Raw genomic sequence first — 17178 nt, 5'->3', positions numbered from 1 at the left:
TCCAACCTTGGGGCTAATTTTATTTTTACATTTAAATGTTATACAAACTTTGTATGTGTGTGAAATACTAGATCTGGACCATGCCATGCATTTAAAAGGACATTAAACGCACATTTAAAGCAGACAACTTCCCCCAAATAATTCTGGTAACTAGTTTGTTAAGGGTGCTGGGAATTGTTGTTCTATGAGGGGTAAACTGCAGTTCCCAGGATTCTCTGGGAGAAGCCATGTGCATTAAATGTGATTTAAATGTATGTGGTGGCTGTGACCTCAGTGAATAGTTTAATTAAATAATTATTTAAATAAATAAACAATAGGAAATTGTCTCACTTGCTTAGTGCTTGGGCATCCCGCCCTTGTATAACAACGCTGGTTCATGTTAGGATAGCTCACACCCCTTTTACTGCCATCCACCAAGACAGAACAGTGTGGAGAGAGAAAGCAAGGCACTTCTACCTTCTCAGGTGGCTGATGCCTTACCTGGGAATTGCTGCTTTTGTGTTCAGCTACTGATAATCAAAGAGTGTAAGCAAGGCCTGCTCCCATGCATGGCTGCTGCTGCCCCTAGGCCAGGTTTGTGCTGTGGGTATAAACAAGAAAGTCATTCCCATGGAACATGCCCTGGAAAGCTGGGTTAGGGAGCTCTCTGAGCCTGGGAGAGAGGGGATGTTAATTGGGTCCCACCGTGTTGCCTGGGGCAAGCCAGAGCCACCCAGCTGTGGCAAAGGTGGCGTTGTCACTATAATGCTGCATTAATATGGGTTCCCTCTGTGGAGATGGGGGGGTGGACTCTGCCTGTGCTGTGAACTCTGAGATTGTTGTTTTCATTGACCAAGTGCCATTGCCAACTGAAGTGCCTTCCTTGCTAAGGTATAAATCTGCCTAGACCTGCTGTTGTCACACCCTCCAGCTTTTTATGGGAGCAGGCTGGGGGTGTGGGGAGAGAGACAGGAAAACACTGACATAATATAATAATAGCTATTGACCATCTATCTCCCTGAGAGCTTTAAGACTGTGGACTGGTAGCTGGGCTAGGCTGAGTGGCTGTGCCACTGCGATTCCTTCTGCTTTTTAAATGTCCACATCCCCCCCCCCTGAGGAAAGTGGGAGGATAGACACATGCTTCTAAAGTTGCATCGATCTGGGCCATATTTGAAACCAGAGTAATTTGACTAGAGTTTCTATTGTTGTCTCCCATAGGTTCCTAGTTTAACAGTCAGCGTGGGGAGACTTGGACTATCAGAGCAGGTTTTGGGGAATATCCTCCCCCTCTCCCCCCCCCCCCCCGGAGCTGCTTTCAGAACTGTTTTACTCATTTCGTAGTGCTTTGGTTGGGCAGTTTTAATACTGAGGTCTTGAAACAGTGCAAGCTAGAAATTTAAATAATTAACAAGAAGTTACTGGTGTTAACCCAGGATTAACTTTGCTAAATATGTCATGAAGCCTTGGTAATGCTAACAAGGATTTTGAAATAAACAAATCTATGCAGGATAGATAGGTCTCTTTAATGTTGTGAAACTGGGGGTGGGGAAAAGATTCATGCAAATACTTGCTCAGACTGTCCATAAATGTGTATCTGCTTGAAATGACCCACAGGAGATGGATCACACTTTACTGTGCAGCTAGACCTGCACACCAAAGATGGATTTTGGATTGTGTTTCTTGAACAGCCTTCCAGTACCCATAATAAACAGCTTTTGAAATGGCAAGGATTCACAAAAACAGTTTTTGATACGATGTGGGAAATCTGTCTGAGAGGTGGAATAGGGTATGCCAAAATCCCTATGGGGCATGCCCAAATCCTTGAGTATAATTGAAGCAGGTCTTTGGTTCTGGCGTTTGTAAGGAGCATATTATTTCCTGTAGAAAGCAGACATATGAGATTATAATCCTGAATTTAAAATTACTTCTGTATAGCAGTCCTGTTTCAGCCACTTTTACCATTTTTGCTTATCCACCCCAACAGGCATGTAGGTTTGATTCATGCATCAGACATGTCACCTCCCACCCACAGCCTTAAAGTGGTTCAGTCCAGCAAAAATCTTTACCTCTTAATTCTGCTACATATAGAAATTGGGTCTGAAGCAAGCTTCCATGGCATAAGAGTTCCACTGGGAGAACCAATAGCTCAGTGGTAGAACAAAATGCTTTGCATGGATGAGATCCCAGGTTCAATTCTTGGCATCTCCAGATAAAACAAATGTGGCCCAATAACACTTGGGTTAGTTAAGACATCTAGCAAGAGCCATCTGCCCCTGTCCCAGCAGCACAGCCCACTGGGTGGGGCAGAAGAATGAGAAAGAGAAGGGAGTGTTGGAAAGAGAAAGAAAAATCAAGAAAGAAGGATGGCAGACAGAGTGAAAAAAGGATTGCCCTTCCACTTTAAAAAATGAGCAGTTAGAGAAGTTTATAACTACATGGTTTCTGCCTTGGTGAACACAAACACCAGAAACAACGGTTTGCTCAAAAGGAAATAGTTTATCTTGAGAGCTGCAGAAGGAAGCAGTGGTGCAAGTTATAACTTAGCTGTGTATGCATGTTGAAAGGGAGGAGGGTTTTTGTTTGCTTGTTTTACATGTAAAGAAATTTGAAGTAAAATAAAAAATGGATGCAAAATGGCTATAGATAATTTTAATCTACAAACAAGACTAAGGAATATGATAATTGAACTGCCATTATCATTATTGTTGTTGTTGTTGTTATTTACATTTGTATACCGCCCCACAGCCGACGCTCTCTGGGCGGTTTACAACAATTAAAAACATTAAAAACTGCAAGGGTGGTAGAGAGTGCATGTAAAACAGAGGTTAAAACAAATGTAGTTTAAGTTTTTCAGAGTGATTTGAGTGCCACCTTGTGGACACAGGTTGAGTTAACAGCAAGAGGGTCTTAGACATCAAAGATCCCACAAAGCCTCTCATGTGTTAGGAAAATGATCTACTCCGTCAAGGTCCTCTAAATGCGAAGTGCCACATACACATAAACAAAACAAGTTCATATGGCAAAGTCTCTCTTGGGAATATCTCCTGCAAGCAGATCAACTGAAGGGGCCGTGGAGATAGGTATAGTTCCTAGGTCCATCACTCCAGGGGATCTAGCAAGTTTGTTTGTTTTGTTAAATTTATATCCTGCCCTTTCTTCCCAAAGAAACCCAGGGCAGCAAACAACAAGCAATAACAACATATTTAAAACTATTTCAATACAGAAGCAGACTGGGATAAAGGTCTTTACTTGTTGGAAGAGGAAGGTCTTGTGTAGGTGTTGAAAAGACAACAAAGACTGAATCTGTATAATATTTAAGGGGAGGAAATTTTAAAGGGTAGGCCACTACACTAAAGTTCTGTTTCCTATGTTGTGTGGAACGGACCTCCTGATAAGATGGTATCTGCGGGAGGCCTTCAACTGCAGAGCGCAGTAATCGATTGGGTATATAAGGGGTGAGACAATTTTTCAGGTGTGCTGCTCCCAAGCTGTATAGGGCTTTATACAGCAAATCAGCACCTTGAACTTAGTCCAATAGCTACTTGACAGCCAGTACAATTCATTCAACAGCAGGATAACATGTTGGCAATACCCTGCCCCACTGAGCAGTTGAGACACCACATGTTGCACCAGCTGCAGCTTCTAGACCAACCTCAAGAACAGCCCCACATAGAGCACAGTGCAATAATCCAGCCTGGAGGTTACTAGCATGCAGACAACACGCTGTCCTAGTCCAGAAATGACTGAAGCTCGTAAAAAGCACACCTAGCTTTTTACCTGGATATTTTAACTACGCTTGGGAGGGACATGAGAGCTAGTGTGGTGTAGTGGTTAAGGTGTTGGACTATGACCTGGGAGACCAGGGTTCAAATCCTCACACAGCCATGAAGCTCACTGGGTGACCTTGGGCCAGTCACTGCCTCTCAGCCTCAGAGGGAGGCAATGGTAAACCCCCTCTGAATACCGCTTACCATGAAAACCCTATTCATAGGGTCACCATAAGTCAGGATCAACTTGAAGGCAGTCCATTTACCTTTTAGGAGGGACATAAGAACATACGAAGTGCCTACTGGATACTGCCTTCACCTGTGGAGGCAGAGCTTAGTTGTCATGGCTAATAGCTGCATGAATTAGTCTAATCTTCTTTTAAAGCCATCCAAGTTGGTGACCATCATTACATTTTCTGGGAGCAAATTCCATAGTTTAACTATGTGCTGTGTGAGGAACTACTTTCTTTTTGTTTGTCCTGAATCTTCCATTGGATGTTCACGAGTTCTAGTGTTATGAGAGAGGGAGAAGAGTTTTTCTCTATCAACTTTTTCTCCATGTCATGCATAATTTTATAAACATCTATCATGTCACCTCTTACCTTTTCTCTAAACTATAATGCCCCAAATGCTGCAACCTTTCCTCATAGGGAAAGAGGAACAGAGCATGAAGCCATTTCTCTTTGCTCAGTTGTGTCCCAGAAAACCACAACCCAGCATCAGGAACCTACAATGCACTGTCCTTTCCTTGAAGAACCTGGTGGCAGAGGAGGAACCAGAACTGGAGAGGCATTTACTCCCAAATGAGCATCAGCTAGTGGGTCAGGTAATTTAAGAGTTGCTGGATTTTTTCTGCCAGGTTCCTGAGACTTTAACAGTTGAATGATGCGCAGAAATTCACCATGTGAAGCTCATCTCCATGCCTCAATAAGCATTGCCTATTTGGATTTTGCTTGTCATGAAGCTGTTAAAGACACAGAATACCTGTAAGTGAAAAAAAGAAGAAGCTGGCACTCTTACGCTGAGTACAGAATCCTGGGAACTGTCATTTACCCCTCACAGAGCTACAATTCCCAACACCTTTAACAACCTAGTTTCCAGGATTCTTTTTTTGAAGGGGATGCTGGTCCGCCCCCAGAGACTAATGCATCCGGATGGTTTCCAAAGGGCTCTGGGAAGTTTTCCGGCTGATAGGGCTGGCACTCCTGTCGAAACCCTGGTTGAACTGTGGAATACAGAAATGACCCGGGCAGTTGACATGATTGCTACTGAATGCCCTCTGCTGTGTAGAGCTCGTACGGCTCCATGGTATACCCCAGAGCTGAGAGCGATGAAACATATGGGAGATGGATTGAGTGCAGATGGAGACGAACTCCTGGTGAATGCAGTTACACACTGGTAAGTGCCTATGGTAAGCTGTATTTAGGGGCAGTGAGGGCAGCAAAAAATGATATTTTGCTGCCACTATCAAATCATCAATCTGCCGCCCAGCAGAGCTCTTCAGAATTGTCCAGGGACTATTACACGCTGGCCCCAAGGACTTGGTAGATCCATCTGAGGCCCGCTGTAACGAATTTGCTAGGCACTTCCAGGATAAAATCTTTAGCATCCCCCAGGACTTAGACTCCAGTGTTATAGCAGGTGAATCAAGTGAGGTATCCAGACCACAGCCTTGTCCCAATTTCTTGGATGAGTTTCAGTTGGTACAGCTTGAGGATGTTGACTTGGACAGGTTCATGCAACCACTTCTGTGCTGGATCCTTGCCCTTCTTGGCTAATAAAAGCTAGCAGGGATGGAACAGCCGGCTGGGCCAGGGAAGTGCTTAATGCCTCTCTGCGAGAGGGCGTGTGGTCCCTGGCTGCCTGAAAGAGGCGGTAGTCAGACCACTCCTGAAGAGACCCTCCTTGGACCCAGAAAATCTTAATAATTATAGGCCAGTGGCAAATGTTCCATTGCTGGGCAAGATCCTTGAATGAGTGGTGGCAAGCCAGCTCCAGACACTCTTGGATGAGACTGATTATCTGGATCCATTTCAGTCTGGTTTCAGGCCTGGTTTTGGCACAGAAACAACTTTGGTTGCCCTGTATGATGACCTCTGTCGGGAGAAAGACAGGGCGAGTGTGACTCTGTTGATTCTCCTTGATCTCTCAGCGGCTTTCGATACCATTGACCATGGTATCCTTCTGGGACAACTGGTTGAGTTGGGAGTGGGAGGTACTGCGTGGCAGTGGTTGCACTCCTACGTGGCGGGTCGGCTCCAGAAGGTGGTGCTTGGGGAGCGTTGCTCGGCACCCTGAACTCTCCAGTATGGGGTTCCACAGTTCTGGCCCCCATGCTGTTCAACATCTACATGAAACCGTTGGGTGCGGTCATCTGGAGCTTTGGAGTGCACTGCCATCAGTTTGCTGATGACATGCAGCTCTATTTCTCCTTTTCATCTTCATCAGGTGAGGCTGTCAGTGTGCTGAACCAGTGTCTGGCTGCGACAATGGACTGGATGAGGGCTAATAAATTGAGGCTCAATCCAGACAAGACTGAGATGCTGGTAGTGGGTGGTTCTTCTGACGAGATGGTGGATGTTCAACCTGTCCTGGATGGGGTTGCACTCCCCATGAAGGAGCAGGTTCGTAGCTTAAGGGTTCTCCTAGAACCATCTCTGTCACTTGAGGCTCAGGTAGCCTCGGTGGCACGCAGTGCCTTCTACCTGGCTTCAGTTGTCCATGCTCTGGTAACCTCCAGGTTAGATTACTGCAATGCACTCTACATAGGGCTGCCTTTGAAGATGGTTCGAAAACTGCAGCTTGTGCAAAATGCAGCGGTCAGATTGGTAACAGGGATCAGATGGTTCGAACATATAAAACCGATTCTGGCCCACTTGCATTAGCTGCCTGTATGTTTCCGAGCTCGATTCAAAGTGCTGGTTTTAACCTATAAAGCCTTACACGGCTTGGGACCACAATACTTGATGGAACGCCTCTCCCGACACAAACCCACCTGTACACTATGCTCAAGATCAAAGGTCCTCCTCCAGGTGCCTACTCTGAGGGAAGCTGGGAGGCTGGCAACAAGGGAGAGGGCTTTCTCAGTGGTGGGCCCCAAATTATGGAATTATCTTCCTGACGAGGTGCACCTGGCTCCAACAGTTATCTTTTCGGCGCCAGGTCAAGACTTTCCTCTTCTCCCAGGCATTTTAGCATGTGTTTTTAAATTGTTTTTTTTTAATTATTTTTTTTTAAGTGGTTTCAAATTTGTGTATTTGTTTTTAATTGTTGTAAACCGCTCAGAGAGCTTTGGCTATGGGGCAGTATACAAATGTTGTTAATAATAATAATAATAATAATAATAATAATAATAATAATAATAATAATAATAAATGTATGGTATATATGCAGCTAGAAAAAGCAGAAAGTGAAATTCATTGTGGCAGCACAAGCAAAATTAAGGCTAGGGATGCCTATAGCGCTAGGCTATAGCATTGGCTACCAGTTGGTTTCAGGCCTGCAGTTCTGGACTCTTTCTGTCTACTAAGACACCTTCACTATTTTCAGAATGAAATACCTGATGCAAACCTCAGGTCCAGGGGCCGAATGGAGCCCTCCAGGCCTTTCTAACTGGCCCTTGGGACTCTCACCAGGCACAGCCCTGCTTCCTGCCCTTCATGAGTGTGTTTGCCTGGCTAGAATGTGTCACTGAACTCTGATAATGCCTCTTGCTTGCCAGGTGACAGGGAGTGAGTGTGGAAACTAACCTATTGTACAAAGGTAAAATTTACGTTTCCTGCCCCACCCACTTTTGTCTCTCAACAAAAACCGATATATATTATATAAAAATACAAATTCCACATTCAGTACAACTGCAGCTGCTAGTACTGAAGACCTTCCTCTTTCAACAAGCCTTATCCCAGTCTGCATCTGTGTTGGAATTGTTTTTTAAGTTATTTTTAAAGATTTTTTAAAAAGATGTTTTGTTTTTAAATTTGTTTTTCAGATGTTTTATAAATATTTTTAGTGTTTTAGCACCTGGTTCCGCCCTGGGATATAAATTCATTAATTAAATAAATAATGATAATAAAATTCCACTTTTAAAGTAATTTAAAGGAATATATTTAAGCAATAAATGTCCCTGTTAAGTACTGTTAAGCTACTATTGAGGCACCTACATCCCAGGAAGAGGGATGAACCATGACGTCCATCAGTCCCAACGAAAGCATGGCCAATGACAGGGATGATGGAAATTGGAGTTCAGCAACATCTGGAGAGCTAATGGTTCTCCACACCTGATGTTGTGTGTGTGTGTGTGAAAGAAAAACTAGGTATTACTGATCACAATATGTGATTATGTAATAATAGTACTTAGGATTTCTATAGTTAATTTCAAGTGGTCAAAGAACATCTTTTAGAGTGTCTCAGTAACAATAGTTCTGCAAGGAGGGACACTATTATCTCCATTTTTGTGAAGGGAGAGGCTAAGATAATGTTTTGCTGAGGTGAAATTTGAGACAGGTAAACATTTCCATTCTTTTTTCAGATAAAGAAGCTAAAGGCAATATGTGGTCACCTTTTATTTGGGGGTGGAGAAAGAAACAAAGCAGCCTTGAAGAGCACAGTGCCCTCCTTTGGCCATGTGTGTGTGTGAGTGAGAGAGTGAGTAGTGACACAGAGAGAAACCCTTTATCTGTCACTCATGGATCAGGCTGACAGGAGCTGTTTAGGTGGCAAAAAGCACTGATTGCTGATCTGGGAAAACAAAATAGTAATTGTAATTATGGGTTTTGATAAGATAAGGTCTTGGGTGGGATGCAGAGGGGAGGGAAGTCCTGAGCCATCACTAGCCATTTACACTGAATTAACAGCTGTCAGCCCATCCTGGACTCAGGCAGGAGTGAGGGGGACATTCTTACTGGGATAATTTCTCTGTAAAGCAGAAGGGCTAAGGGGCATCTTGACCACAAAAATTCTCCTCCTTCCTCAGATCCCCTCTAGGTTTGTGCTTATTGTACCTGTGCGAAGAGCTCCATGCCTGAGCTGTGATAGGTAGATAGATGGACCATGCATGCACTCCTCACTGTCTGTAGGGGCAATATTAGCATACCCTTACTTGATTTTGCATCAGTTCACCAACACCCATGCTGCTGCCTTCTGCTCAGTGATCTTACCTGCATATCCTCGTGAAAGGTAAGCCACCCTCTCTGCCTTTGAAAATGTGTGAGAATCTCTCTTTCTCGCTCCTCTTAAGATTTCTTAGGAGCATAGGAAACTGCCTTATACTAAGTCAGGCCATTGGTTTATCTACCTCAGTAATGTCCACACTGACCGGCAGTGGCTCTCCAGGGTTTCATATCAAGGTCTCTCCCAGCCCTTCCTGGAGATGTTGGGGATTGAACGTGAGACATTTTGCATATGAAGCATATGCTCTGCTACTGAGCTGTGGTCCTTTTGCCCTGTGCAGAGAACGTCCCTGGTCTGGAGAACTTTGTGTCTGAAAGCCAAGGTTCTGCCCTGGGATGGATATACTGGAAGTTGCCAAGTGTTGAGGACGGCAGAAAATTTGATATTTTTATTTTGTTGTTGTGCAGCCCAGTCCTTTAGAGGTAGAGGTAGAGAAAAGGTTATTGTCTGATCTCACCTTCCCAAATTATTTTTCTCTCTCTTGAATTTTACAAGAGGTTGTATTCAGCTAAGTCCTACTCAGAGTAGACCCATTGAAATTAATGAGCCCAAGTTAAGAATTTCTATTAACTTCAGTAGGTCTACTCTGAGTAGGACTAACATTGACTGTCACCCATAAACTGCAAATATGGGTGTCTTGGTGCTTCTGGAGATCTTCTTTCAACCTTTGTCTTACTGTTTCAGATTAATTACTTTTGTATATACCTTAGCTGCTGATGGCGTCTTCTCTTCATTTTTTATTTTTGTAATGTAGCCGGCTGCACAAGCCCATCAATTGCTTGCAAGATCAGGTAAAAGTGTGTGTGTGTGTGTGTGTAAGCCTTGGGTTGCAATCCTATACCCACTTACCTGGGTCTAAGCCCCGCCCAACTCTATTAGTATTGTTGTCATTGTTTAACCCTTATAAAGCCCCTAAACTTTTCTAAGTGCTGCTCATATATCAAATGATAAGTCAGTCCCTTTCTGCAGGCTTGCAAGCTAATAGACATGATACAGAAGGAGAAATGAAGGGGTAGGAAGGAAAGCAAGCACTGGAAGACTCAATGATGAATGGACCAGTTCAGCCTTGCCTTTGTTGTGATGCTCATTCTAGAAGGCAGGGGGTGCAGACTCCCAGTGACCCTTAGTTTCCTGGCTCATGGATGGGGCCAGAGTGTGTCTCCCTTCAGTAACTCAAGGGGACTTACTTCTAAGTAGACATATATAGGATTGCGCTGTTAGACTCTTGGAAAATGAGAGATTTTTTTAAAAAAATATTTCTTTGCCATTGCCCTTTTCTCCCTGCTAGGACGAGTAAACCATGCTCTGTAGGTGTGATTGATGATTCCTTGTATGTCCCAAGGTAGAATATAGAAGGCATTTGCTGTATAAGCAATGAAGGAAACCAACCCACAGCCAAAGTCATTTCAGTGTTTTTGTTTGTTTACAGCACCGATACAAACAACAACAAAACACTGATGCATTGATCTTGGCTCAGCACAAAATGCCACCAGCTCTGACACCAGCTCTGATAACCTTGGTCCCACAATGTACAGTGTGACTTTTTTATACTGGATACATTGGTGCCCATTTTATTATCTAGTTCCTTTATTTACCATGGCTGAGTTCTGAGTGTTTTATAATACTATATACTGTACAAAAAATTTGCACATTTTTAAAAAATAAAAACAAGGGAAAAGAGTAAAAAACAGTACTGCTGCCAGAACAAAATCTAATTCAACGAAACAGCTCTTTGAAATAAAAAGTTTTATCTGCTGCCTGAAACAAGGTTAATGAGGATACATGCAATTTGTGATTTTGCCTTGATAGAATTTGTGATTTGCTCATCGAGTTATGAATCCAAAGGTACAAATTCAGATGAGTTTTCAAGATATATCTCTGATTTTTGAGACATCCTGGGAATGTGGCATGTATAATATGGCATTGTTTTCCAACCCCATGCATTACCACATTATTGGCTGTTTCTGAATAACTGTTTTCACATGTTTTATTGATTGGTTGTTGTATGGTTTCAGATCCAAACTCTTAAACAAATTGGTTCTTTTGGCACAGAGTAACTACACTGTTACAGTAAAATCATTTCACATGCATGTGCATTGCAATTGAACTTTTTAACTTCCTTCCAAAAGTAAAAGGTTACAGCAACCAATATCTGAGCATACATGAAAATCGCGGAGTTTGGGTGCTTAGTCATGTGCAGAAAATGTGAGCACAGAAAATATGAGTTAACCTGTAATCAGTCTCAGCTTGAATTATGAAAATATTGAGTCATTGGATCAACGTCAGGGTTCATTATGCATTCAGGAACTATCAACCTGTTGGATTTTACTTATGAACTGATTAACTTTGAGTTTTGGTGGCATCACTAAATCTAAACCACCTCAGCTTGTTCAAGCAATAGTCTTACTCACTGGTCTACTTGAAAAGCTGTCCTAGTAGAGGTAGCTGTGTGAGATATGTGGAATAGCAGTTCCTACTGGAGAAGCTACCCTAATGTCATAATTTTGTTGTTATGTGCCTTCAAGTCGATTACGACTTATGGCGAACCTATGAGTCAGTGACCTCCAAGAGCATCTGTCATGAATAGGGTTGCCAGGCTCAGGGCCTGAGATTGATCCTGCCCGGCCTCCAAGAGGTCTTCTGTATCTTTAAAAGTTGTTCAGAGGGAAGGGAGAATTCCACCTTGTGGTTTTTCCCATTACAGTGTTGCAAGAACACCTGCACTTGGCTGACTTTCTCTTCTCCTAAAGATACAGGATCAGTCTCAGGCCCTGAACCTGGCAACCCTAGTCATGAACCACCCTGTTCAGATCTTTTAAGTTCAGGTCTGTGGCTTCCTTTATGGAATTAATCCATCTCTTGTTTGGCCTTCCTCTTTTTCTACTCCCTGCTGTTTTTCCCAGCATTATTGTCCTTTCTAGTGAATAATGTCTTCTCATGATGTGTCCAAAGTATGATAACCTCAGTTTCATCATTTTAGCTTCTAGTGACAGTTCTGGTTTAATTTGTTCTAACACCCAATTATTTGTCTTTTTCACAGTCCATGGTATGCGCAAAGGTCTCCTCCAACACCACATTTCAAATGAGTTCATTTTTCTCTTATCCTCTTTTTTCACTGTCCAACTTTCACATCCATACATAGAGATCGGGAATACCATGGTCTGAATGATCCTGACTCTAGTGTTCAGTGATACATTTTTGCATTTGAGGACCTTTTCTAGTTCTCTCACAGCTGCCCTCCCCAGTCCTAGCCTTCTTCTGATTTCTTGACTATTGTCTCCATTTTGGTTATGACTGGGCCGAAGTATTGATAATCCTTGACAAGTTCAATGTCCTCATTGTCAACTTTAAAGTTACATAAATCTTCTGTTGTCATTATTTTATTTTATTTAGCTTTCAGTTAATATTGCTGTTCCAATTCCCTATTGCTTCTTACATAGGAAATTGGTTAAAACTCTGTCCTGATGTAAACTGGAAGCAGAAAGCTATGAGGCTCTTCCATTACAATTTTTAAAAAGTATATATGGGTTCTCTTTTTACTATATCACTATTGGGAGTTGATTGAAAATTTAGGATAATCTTTTCAAAGGGGAGTGCAAAGTATCCCTACATCTTAAGAAGTGACAGCCAATTGACGGGGCTGATGGCCCTGTAGCTTCTCATACATATTATAAGATGTGTCGGTGGGCACCACTGGAGACAGGATACTGTGTGGAGTGGTTTGCATTAACCTGGCAGGAAATATTTCCTTAAAATAACTTTGGACTTGGCAAAACCTTTGACTGAGTTTTGCAAACAAGTTGCTTTGAGTTATACTCTTTTTAATGAGTTTTTGTTGTTTTACCATATTTCTTTTTTTATGGTTTTGGTTTTATAAATAATAGAGGATATTGAAACTTCCAATGTCAAATACAATACTGACTAATTTATCCAAAATAGCCAGGGGGATAACCAAAGCATTCAAATGATCAGATTTGGATTGAAGAGAGTGAATGTTGCATTGGTAAAGAGAAAATAATGAGTCTCCTAACACCTTAAAAGTAATAGATTTATTGTGGCATAATCTTTTGTGGGCTAGAGCTCATACATCTCTTGGTATTTAAGGTGCCACAAGACGTTTTAGGATGTGGCAGCAAAAACAACCACTGTTAAAGGTGACAAAAAGCTACATGGAAGAGATAAGTGAGTTAGATAAATCAATGGTTTGGATAATGGTATTACACTGTATATTTATTAGATCTGGGTTGGGTTTTTTCCTAGCATGGGGGGAAAATGTTACTGCAAACACAAAGTTCACTAAAAGGCAAACTCGTAATCATCTGCCTAGTCCCCTACTTTCCTCTGTTTTTGATGTTCTAGAAGTTAGCAAGGCCGCAGCTTCTGGCCTTATCAGTGAGCAGAGCAGATAGAATTACCTCTTAAGCAGAAGGTGTGCTGCTTTTGAACCCTCCTGAGGCTTTCACCCCTCTAGCTGGCCTGCTGTATTGCTTAGGCTTGGCTTCAGAGAGCAGCAAAGAGGAAAAATGACAGAGTTTTGGAGCACTTTAATAGTTTTGTGGATATTTGTGCCCACCAGTGTTCTTTCCCTCCCACGCCCACCCCCCCCACCTGATGGCTTAGCTTGCCTTGAAAGTAGAGGAAGAGAGGAAGGGTAAGTGGATAATGGGACTTAGTGAAGATAATGGGTACTGTGGCTTATTTATTTGTTTTGGTGGTGTGTTTTTCCCCCTCCTGAAAGTCTTGCTCTTTACTCTAATTCTTTTAATGTCTGTCACTTGCTGTCCTTCGCTTGCACTGCTTGTCCCAATCCACAAAACCAGATTTTCCCAAGTCCATGCATAATAGTTTTAAGTCCGGTCCCATGCTGAATAGTGACAGTAGACTCAGAAGACCAAAACAACAGCAAGTATCACTTGTGAGAAAGCCAGCATTCCACTTGGGATGGAATTGGTATTTAGAGCCTCTTTACAGGCACATGAACACCCCTCCCTAAACACATGGCTGCCAGAAATTAATCACATTGAGAAAACACTGGGCTGCTGTAGGAGTCATGCAATGGGTTCTGAAAGTCATCCGGTAACAACTATGTCTGAATTTATTATCCCACCTGTACTGTGAATGGACTCTTGGAGTCCTATTGCATGTCATGTGTGGGGAAAAAGGCACTTGGCCAGCCCTTTCTGATTTAACAGTGCTGTGTTCACAGGATGACCTCAGAAAGTGATTGTGTGAGCACCAACAATCTTGCCAGAATAACATCACAAACATGGCATCTGTGGTCTGAGGAACAGAATGCTGGGACTTATCCACTACAAATGCCCCTATCTCTGCTGGCTTGTGTTGACAGGATTGTGATGTTTTATGTTCAAGAGAATCAGATTTAATCACAACATAGTTGCTTTCCTGTGGGGAGGGATGCAATAGAAGCTTCTCCCTGATCAGCTTAGAATCTGGATTTGTGAGGATCCTATGATAATCCTTGTACAGCCGATCACATATCACCACTGCTTACGCTTCTGCACTAAATACACGTTTCTTCCTGGGCACAATTTTTTATGCTGAGTTTGACCTGTTTAAAGCCTTAAACCAACCTTCAAAACATCTGGAGGGCATCAAATTGAGGAAGACTGCTGTAAACCATCTGAAACAAGGAATCTGAAGGACCACCTGCTCCTTGAACTGACCAGTATGAGGCCTTGCTTGCCCCCACCCTCCTTAAGTGGTGCAATCAATGGCCTCTTTTGGGACAGAGTCTTTTCTCTGGTGACACCCAGACTATGGAACATCCTTCCCAGGTACTGGGGTGGATCCAGACTAAGTTAATTGAACTAAGTTAATTGAAATTAGATCCCAAGTTAGTCATATCTTGGGATGTCAATAAAAGAAGTTGACTTAATTTTTTAAAAATACAAATAAAATTAAAGAGTTTTAAAAATATACATGCATAGAAATAAATTTTACTTTTTGCAATGTATGTATTCTGCCCTGGCCTCCTTGGGAGGAAGGGTGGGATATAAATGTAATACATAGTAATTAATAATTAATTTATTTTATTGTTATTTGGTTGTCAGCTTCCTTGTGGGGGACGATGCTGGTGGAAAGACAGCATACAATCGTGCTAAATAACCTTTCCCCTAAACAGCCCCATCCATTTATTTGGAGTTTGTTGTCTTTTCTTTATGTATTGGAAATTAGTCCTTTTCCTCCTTTTGCTGATATTTACTGCTGCTTCTGTCACCTAAGAACATGAGAACAGCACCCTGCTGGATCAGACTGAAGATCCATCTAGTCTAGCCTCTTGTTTTTTACAGTAGCCACCAAAAATTGCGATGTTACCCACAGCCAGAGCATGAAAGCAGTACATCCTCTCTCATACGGCTAGATTTTATCTTCATTGTTTTTAGATTTTTAATGTCTAGGTATTGTATGCCTATTTTGTATGTCGCCCAGAGTGGCTGGACAGCCAGCCAGATGGGCGACTAATAAATTCAATCAATCAATCAATCAATCAATCAATCGTTTGTCCCCGTCACCTGCTATACAGAGGTATATTGCCCCAGCCTCCAGCCCCTGGAGGTTTCAGTTAGACCTTACAACTTAGTAACCACTGATGGCCCTGTCCTCAGAGTGTATCTAATTGCCTGTGCCTATCACTATGCCTTGTGCCTGTGGAGTCCATCAAGTCATTTATGCATTGTGTGAAGGAGGACTTGGATCTAATTTTCTCCCATTTATTTATTATCCCAGTGCTTTTGGAATTAGTCATTTTGGCTTCTGATGGGCCAGTGAAGGACAGTTAACTGTTCTTAAGTCACTTGGTACAAATCTCCACTTTGGACCCACCCTTTTCCCTCTAGTATTTTCCTTGTCCGCTGCAGAGATCTAAAGGGGCTTGGCCTCTTGTGTCTCCCCCTTAAAGTGTTTCACTTCCGAAATGATAGGTGCCTGGGGCTCAAGCCTGTCTAGAAGGTGCAGCCTTTGCCCTTCCATCCCTTTCTACCAGGCCGCACTGCCTGGGGCTGAGGAGAGTTGCACTGCCTTGAGGGCACCAGGTGGGGAAAGGCTGGTGTATATATTGCAGAAGGAAGGGAAGTCTGTGGCTGTGTGCTTCACGTGTCACAGGGCTGAGCAGTAGCATTGCAAACAGATTCCAGAGCTAAGTGCCAGCCTTGGCCTACGTAAAACCCTAGGGAAACAGGAGCAGTCATTAGTCATTGCGGGTGCAGTGTATTGCTTCTCCCCCTCCCTCTGTCACACATACGCACAATTAACGAAGCACCATTGGTTGCTCCTGCACTTAATCTGCATACCTAACTTGCCCAGTTTTCAGAAAGTGCACCATCACTTTACACATACCCATTTCTATATTTTTGTTAAATGAGTTTGTTAGCTGCTTTGTACAGTCTCTATAGAAAAGTGGAATATAAATGTATTGGAATATTAAATGGCCATGTTTATACTCTGCACAAGTATCTTTTCACTGGTCTTGCACAGGCATTAATTTTTCAGCCTGTCCATCTATGCAGGCCACATTCTCAGGTCCCGGACAGATTCTCCACTTAGGCTGTACCTATTTTCTCATGCGTGCTCTTTTTGCCCCATGATGGCCTCTGTCTCAGCAGCCCTGGGATCTCTGGAGATAGGGTAGGGTCCCAACGTGTGTTTCTGAATATATCACACCAACAGCCTCCTCACTCACCCTCCTGTATGATGCACTTTTACAATTCGTTACTGTGAAAGCATACCCTGACACTGATCCCACTCTTTGCCAACATCTCTCCCATGTGTGTTTATTAACTATTATTATTATTAACCCCACACACACGCCCCAAAAGCAAGTGCTCAGACACACTTGTATCTATACCCAGCAATTTTACTGTTGTATAGCAAAATCCCCCACAGAGCTACACACACAGAGGCTGGCATACGCTTGAGCATACTGAAGTGCCTCTTTCCCAAGGCTGCCACTATTACAAAGGGGCCTCGGGTGAAACCACTACTCCAGTTTCGTGGGTACACGTACACATACAAGCCCACTCCTGCCGTCTTTTGCACTTTGATGCATTCGGTGATGCCACCATAAGGCAGGAAGACGCTTCATATTCCGTAATAGGCACACACACATCGACACACCGTGCGTGTCTTCTCGAGCAGCCTCCCTGTTCACGCGCTCTTCCCGGCTCAAATGCTGCTGCGCTCGCGCATGTTATCTGAGTGCGAGAAATCCCCCCAGAGGGTGCGTCCTCGACAGCCGGGATGC

Source organism: Rhineura floridana, chromosome 7 (assembly GCF_030035675.1).
Source record: "Rhineura floridana isolate rRhiFlo1 chromosome 7, rRhiFlo1.hap2, whole genome shotgun sequence".
In the NCBI taxonomy this organism is placed as follows: Eukaryota; Metazoa; Chordata; class Lepidosauria; order Squamata; family Rhineuridae; genus Rhineura; species Rhineura floridana.
The sequence above is the reverse complement of the archived record's forward strand: the minus strand, read 5'-3'. Positions refer to the sequence as shown.